This window comes from Sycon ciliatum, chromosome 5 (genome assembly GCF_964019385.1).
Source record: "Sycon ciliatum chromosome 5, ocSycCili1.1, whole genome shotgun sequence".
In the NCBI taxonomy this organism is placed as follows: domain Eukaryota; kingdom Metazoa; phylum Porifera; class Calcarea; order Leucosolenida; family Sycettidae; genus Sycon; species Sycon ciliatum.
In genome coordinates, this window is record NC_088647.1 from 36048645 (window position 1) to 36056144 (window position 7500).

The window sequence follows — 7500 nt, forward strand, 5'->3', positions numbered from 1 at the left end:
TGCTGTGGCGTGCGGCCAGAGGCACGCAGGCAGGTGCTCGAGGGCACCGTGCGGTTCTATCACTCTAAGTCCAAGCATACCTGAAGATATCAGCTGAAGAAAGTGAAGTTGGGTTTGTCATTGTCGCACCTAATTCGCCCAGACTCGAACAGCTTTGCATGCCATTCGTGGAATTTCGCGATCCACTTCGGGTGTCACTGGGGTCCTACGAATGTGTTGAAAATCTAAAGGAAGACATTACACTAAACAGGTAGTCGGCTCGAAAATAGGAGGAACCAGTTCGGCAGCTGCTTCCACTCGGAGCCCTGATCGCTCACGCTTTCAGTTTCGTTCGACTAGTAGTTGCGCCGATTCTTTCGACAGTCATGGAATAGTAGCGGTATTGCTCGATTGACTGTCGCTCCGCTCAGCGCAAAGGCTTTTATCATGCAACGACCATGTTAATGGCTTGGTAGATCCCGCACGCCCAGGTCAGCAATAGAGCGTCAGACTGCCCGAGGTTAGCGCGCTCTACATGATGCCATTGTGTTGACGATCGCACGCGCATGTACGCGGTGCATAAGACTACTTGGGCGGCGAGCAAGCTTGCGCTTGGCTGGTGGCGGTACCTGCTTGAGCGTTCAGCGACGGGGCAGGCTGCTACTAGTGAGTGAGAGTGAGAGAGAGAGAGAAGGCGAGGTGTGGACAAAAAAACACATTCGCCTACAACTGCGGACGCACCCCAGGACATAGAATAGGGTTCCTCGAAGGTCGCGTGAACAAGTACATGGACATACAGAAAACGTGGCAGCGACAGACATCACGCCAGCAAGGGATATAAGAGCCTCGACACTGTGCCCACGAACACGACGTGGTATAAATGGTGGGAAAGAAACTCGGTTTGGTGGTTTGAGCTGCCAGGAAGTCAGAAGCAAGTGTGAGGACATAAAGCTATTAATTAGTTTCAGACTGATCAAATCTATCCAGTTTCATCTGTGAACAGCTCCATCGAGAGTTGTCCGTGGTCAATCTCGACCTAACACAATTCAGCTGGTGTACAGATACAAATTGCCTGTATTCAATCAAAGTACTTTTGTGGTGTTGAAGTGGTCAGGAAAGGGAAGGAGTACTGCATCGATTGGAGTCAGTGTGTGCGCGCGTGGTGACAGTCCGCAAACGAATCCACTTGCCAGACTTCTGCACGAGTTATTCGCCTATTTTCAGCCTTCTCCCTTTCTCTCTCTCTCGCTTGATCTCCGGCCGATCAGCAGCACCGGGCATTTAAGACGAAGAGAGAAGTACAAGAACGGTAGTCGTGATTCAGTCCCCACTACGGTTGCTGCTATTGCTGCTGGTACTGGTGCTAGTATTCATGCGCTGATTGATGTGTGGCACGCATGCACGCTTGCAGCCGGAACTTCCTGCGATACTGACTTGCAAGCGCTGGACGAGAGATTGCACTACACTATTGTGTAGTATTGTGCACGGAGAGCGCTATCCTTTCATCCGACCCGCGTGTGGATCTCTGCAGTCCACGACCACACTGTCGCTGGCTGACTGGCAATTTTGTACGTATGACGGAGTGAGCTGGAACATTTGGGAGATCTGTCCTCCAGAGACATTCTCAGTCCGCAGTATAGTGTGCTCCGCGACAGTAGGTGGATTGTGAGCTGAGTGACAGGGCTGCACTACTTTGCTAATCCATCTCAGAATCTAGACGATATGGCTGCAGAGAGACTACTCCTTGTATGGTTGATGGGTAGTTGGTGCTTATGCCGTGGCGTATACGCGAACGCAGTAGAGCGGCCACGACAAGAGCCTATTGGTCATGGGGGAGCGAGAGCGTCCAATCGTATTCCCCCAAACCACGAAGAGCCGCCTGCAGGACGAGGGAATCAGCAGCAGCTGTTGGCTTCACGGACTGACACTGCTTCGGACGTATCTGGTGTAACGGTGTCAGCCACGACGACAGAACCCAGCGCTGGTGACAGGATGATGGACAGAGCTCCAGACAGAGCCGGTAAGTGTGACTGCGTGGAGTGCTTATTGCCAAGTAAGGCTTGCTGCTTCTGCTGCTGCTGTTGCTGTTCAGCCTAGATGATGCGAAGTCTAGCTAATCCAGAATGACCAGCGGAGCTGCGTCACAGCCATGTGTACTGTCTTAGTGTGTATTGGCGGAGTCCTGGAAGGGAAACCCGCGTCATCGTAACTATTCATGCACAGGGACACCTTCCGCTTCCACAGGGGTTCGTAATGTCAGCATCATTAGATTGTCGTGGCGTAGGTGAAATTGATCAGCTTTTTGTTATGCTGAAGCAGTGGCTCTCTGCATACCAAAGTTTAAGCATATCGTATGTCATTATGATTGTTGCGTATAGCGGACGCAGTGGATTCAGAGACGGTTGCAGTAATGGCATAGGTGTAGCTTCCCCTTGACAATACCTCGAGCCAACAACGTACATAATACGTCTTGCATTGCTCCTTCCACTTTCGGTTTGATAGAATGTGGATATAGGATGTAGGCACAATTAATCGGATGACGCCCTATACCCCCCACTTCGGTACATGTACATTATTGTGCGAGCAGATGCGTTGCCAGCAAGTGTATACACATGGTATTTGTGACCGACCTAACGCTGCAGCGGACTTGGTGATGGCGTGAAACGGATCGGGAAATTGTGAGGCGCCTCTACATGATGCTTGGCCGGATACAACACGATCTGATCGATGCGTAGGGCTGGTGCACATACTGCGAAGGCCTCGTAGTCTTGTTACTGTGAGTAACCGGTGATCCTCATGACATGAGTGTGTGCATCAGCACACGCAATGATTTCCAGCAATAGCCCCACACGTGTCGCAAACAAGGGGCATGTACACACAACTACTTGAAAGGTTCGCTCCTTTCGGCACTGTTTACCCAATTCCGCGTGCAACTGCCGCAGAAAACAAGATTCCTTCGCATCCCATTTGGCCATCCTGCACAGATCTACAAACACGGGCAAAACCTGAGCAGCGAGAGGGTGGACGAGTTGACTATCAAATGGGTGTACCCGACTCTAGAAGTACGCCTACATACGTAATACACATGTGTCTTGGATTCGACAAGGGATGTGTATCATGGATGCTCCGTAATTATTGCGCCGCTAACTTAGTCGATCGATGCGAGTCATTGCGGTGAACGTCTCGTCCGTCCCTCCGCAAATGTCAAACCTAGCGAACCTATCGTTCAGCTGACCTTGTCCACCTTTGCGTGGGAACTTTAGTGGCAGTAAGGTGAACAGGACACGTTCAACATGTGTCTAGTGGAAAACCTAGAGCGCCGTAGGCGAGCCAAGAGTGCCAAAGATCTTCTATCACGAGTTCTCGCTTCTCCCGATATTGCCCGTGCGCGCGCCGGTGTCAAAGGCGGCGTACCAGTGATAGAGAAAGTAATAGAGAAGCGACCAAAGCCAACGCTGCGAGAATACATGCATCGTAGTCATGCTACGTTTGTAGTGTTGGCAGCGCTGCGAAGTTCAATCCCGACAGCCTCGCTGTAGAACTACTACTAGAAGTCCTCTGGCAGCAGGAATACACACCTGTCGCAGATGCATGATTACGTGTACGGCTGTTTGGCTGTATGTCATGTAAGGTGTTTGTGCGCATGCGATCAAGGGCTAGAGATGAACTAATACTTCAGTCGAGCCTTGAATTCAGCATTGTTGCCATGCTCACGTGTAACTGGAACTTGGACGCTGCTGTTGCCGCTGCTGGCAGGGACGCAGCTTGTTGAATGCCCGGAAGAAAGCACTTGCAGTATGCCTCGTACAGGGTAGGTACCTAGGGCAGTTTGCGCGGCTAACCCTGGGCGCGGAGGATGCGAGGGTCTGCAACTTGTATACGACCAGTTAGCAATTAGCTGCAATCATGAACAGGGGCTGTTAATGTAATGCGACCTCAACGCGTTCGGCCTTTTGTTTTCCTCGACATGGCGCACTCCACACAGCACTAAACCATTGGATGTGAATGAGGCGCCACTGGAAAGGGAAGGTGGTCTTGGCTGATCAGGTGTCCCCCGCGTCAGTGTCTCATCCACTGTTGTGGCATCCGCCCTGATTCGGCTGATCATGTTCACCAGTAGATTGTTTGTAGCCGTCGTTCTGCTGTCAGGAATGCGACTACTGCAGGGAGGTCCGGTACGGCGGTAGGATAGAAGCCTACTGAACGTCCAAAGTGGTGACAGTAACAGTGAGTTAACAACAGGGAGAGCATCGTCCTGGCTTTGTACGTCTAGTTCAGACCCACTTGTAATTGTGAATTGCCTGAACAGGACACAGGAGAGTACAGGTCAGCACCTTCCACGGCCACTGAGATGGATTCCATCCCTAGATTTCATCATGACTTCACGTGCCTGCTTGTAATGCTGTAGCACGTTTAGTAGGCCAATGGGTCAATGATGGAGGATCGCTGCACCACATGCCGGTGCAGATGTTGTTCTCACCCCCATGATGAACGTCCTGGTGTGTGTGTGTGTGTGTGTGTGTGTGTGTGTGTGTGTGTGTGTGTGTGTGTGTGTGTGTGTGTGTGTGTGTGTGTGTGTGTGTGTGTGTGTGTGTGTGTGTGTGTGTGTGTGTGTGTGTGTGTGTGTGTGTGTGTGTGTGTGTGTGTGTGTGTGTGTGTGTGTGTGTGTGTGTGTGTGTGTGTGTGTGTGTGTGTGTGTGTGTGTGTGTGTGTGTGTGTGTGTGTGTGTGTGTGTGTGTGTGTGTGTGTGTGTGTGTGTGTGTGTGTGTGTGTGTGTGTGTGTGTGTGTGTGTGTGTGTGTGTGTGTGTGTGTGTGTGTGTGTGTGTGTGTGTGTGTGTGTGTGTGTGTGTGTGTGTGTGTGTGTGTGTGTGTGTGTGTGTGTGTGTGTGTGTGTGTGTGTGTGTGTGTGTGTGTGTGTGTGTGTGTGTGTGTGTGTGTGTGTGTGTGTGTGTGTGTGTGTGTGTGTGTGTGTGTGTGTGTGTGTGTGTGTGTGTGTGTGTGTGTGTGTGTGTGTGTGTGTGTGTGTGTGTGTGTGTGTGTGTGTGTGTGTGTGTGTGTGTGTGTGTGTGTGTGTGTGTGTGTGTGTGTGTGTGTGTGTGTGTGTGTGTGTGTGTGTGTGTGTGTGTGTGTGGACAATCTACAATCATAATCATTACAGGTACATGTACATGTACATGATGAAATACATTGTACTATGTACATACCATGTACATGTACATGGTATCAATCATCGCATTCGAAATCAGAACAAAGTCATGTGGAGTGGCTATGTGCACTTAGTGCTGTATATATTGTGGAGTACTACAACTACAGTACAAGCTACCTCGAAGTCCTGATGGTCCCTGGAAAGACCTTGTATCTTTGGCTCTCAGCGTAGTGCACAACTAGAAAAGTCAGCGTCACTTGTTCACCACTTGCTTGAATGAGATACACGCGATTTAGAAGGAATCACACCACACTCGGTTCCGAGAGGGGAGCAACACTACTCTTGCGATAATGACGTACACGCTTGCACAAGATGGTCTGGACGACCACTTCTAGTCTGCTCTGCGAAGAACTGACTTTTGACCCTGTGATGCTACTAAGCAGTTTCAGCAGACACACGAATGGTTCAGGTTTCCTAGTCAGTTTTATTTTACATGCCCGCCATACCCGCATTTTTGGCACACGTCTCCAGAACACACGCACTAGCGCACCGTCCACGACGCCAGGATAACCGCGCGATTGGACGACGACCCCAACTGGCCCTAGGCCCTACACAAGGGCAGTCAGTGGAAAACACAGTTTTGTCCCTTGCGGCCATGGGACCGGTGTAATCGCGTGTACTCATTGTACAGTGTATTTGTAGGTCTTGTGAAATAGCTGTACATAGTCATCGTATTACTAGTACCCTGACATCAAGAGTACATAACCCCCAGAGCTACAGTGTAGATCTGCCTGCACACTCGTTATGCATGTTCTTTTCTCCGCAGTACTATCTATAACTAGGGTATACAGTGTAATTATGTGGCTACACTCTACAAAGTACTACATGATTGTACAATGTCCAGGTTTTCCAAGTACCGGTACAAGCCCAGAATATGAGCAGTTTGTGTCAGGAAGGTGGTTGAAACCTCTGCCATTCAAAGCCATCCATACCTGCTAGCAGGCACTTGGTACTGGGACACTCATGATTCAAGTAAAAGTGCTGATAAAAAGAGCTTCAGAAGTTTCGTGTTTTACTAGACGGGCCCTGTTCTCCTAACAAGCCTAATTGAAAGTGTGCGTTAGTGACTGCTAATTGAAGTACGTAAGTTCAGATCAGCCGAACCGTACACCACAAGTGACCGATGCTGCTTGCATGATTGTACATGCATTTCGTCCCTGAAGTGAACCATTCTGGATTTCCCTCTTTTTCTTTGTTTTGTTGCTGCTTGGGCTCCATCTGCTGCTACAGGTGAAAGATCGGGACAGCAGGCTCACGCCTTTCCGCCGGCATGTGCTCCTCGACCGCACTCTCCGCCTGCAGCGTATACTGTCCAGGCGGCCAAGGCGGGCCGGCGCATTACACTGCGCTGCAATCTGGGCGTTCGGCAGGACGCCGTGCAGTGGTATATCGGCGGTGAGCGCCTGGAGGATCGCTTCAGCAACAAAGTCCTGAGACCGATTGGAGGTCGTCGCGGACCGATCGCCTACGGAGAGTTCGACCTGCTACGGAACGGAAATCTCAGGGTTCGCCGTCTGACCAGTGGCCACGAGGGGCTCTACCATTGCACGCCAAAGACTCCCTCAAGAAGCGGCAGACTAAGCAATGCTTCGGAATGCAGAACCATCCTCCTGAGATTACAAGGTGAGGAAATAGAAAAGTTCTTTTGTGACATTTACCTACAAGTACCGCCTGTCATTATCTGGAGTAGATCTACCGCTGGCAAAAGCCGTTTTAGTTGACAAGTCGGTGCCTCTTGTTGAAGAACTCAGCACAAAGGTATTCTGCTCTTTAACATTGCATGCTTTATTCGCCAGGGTAGCCGTGTGTATTTTCGTGTCGGTAGCTACAAAGTGAGTCGGTGGACTGGAGAGTGATCTACAAACGTGCCGAACGAAACATAACGTTTTCAAGTGCTTTCTGTAAGACACGCATTGTTCCGTAACACGGCGCGTATGCGTTCAGACCTGGACTAACGCGCCGACTGCTTGGCTCTAGTAGTTCCTTTGTTGTTCCCTAGTGCTGTGAATGAGAGTATTTCCGCCGGAAGGTTGGCACAAATGAGAAAACGAGGCTCATTCAAGGAGACATCAAGGAGCAGAACCTGATTTCCAGTTCGAACGCAGAACCCTGGAGATGATGGGACTTCCTCTAAGCTGCAGAGTGCAGGACGAAATACTAGTATCTCACCAGCTTCTTCAATTTCTGATGAGGAGCACAGGAAACTGAGCAGAATTTTTCTGGCTTGCGGGCGCGTAGCTTACTGTGGAGTGAAGCATGATTGGATTTTGAACTGTTCAGCAATGTTGAGTCATGGGTAGAATTGGCCCATACC

The 7500-nt window shown here is 50.3% G+C and overlaps 1 pseudogene; it reads left to right on the forward strand.

The window, feature by feature from the left end:
• The window catches only part of LOC135817043 (putative mediator of RNA polymerase II transcription subunit 26), an 11525-nt pseudogene that overhangs the window by 2570 nt on the left and 1455 nt on the right, over positions 1 to 7500 (forward strand).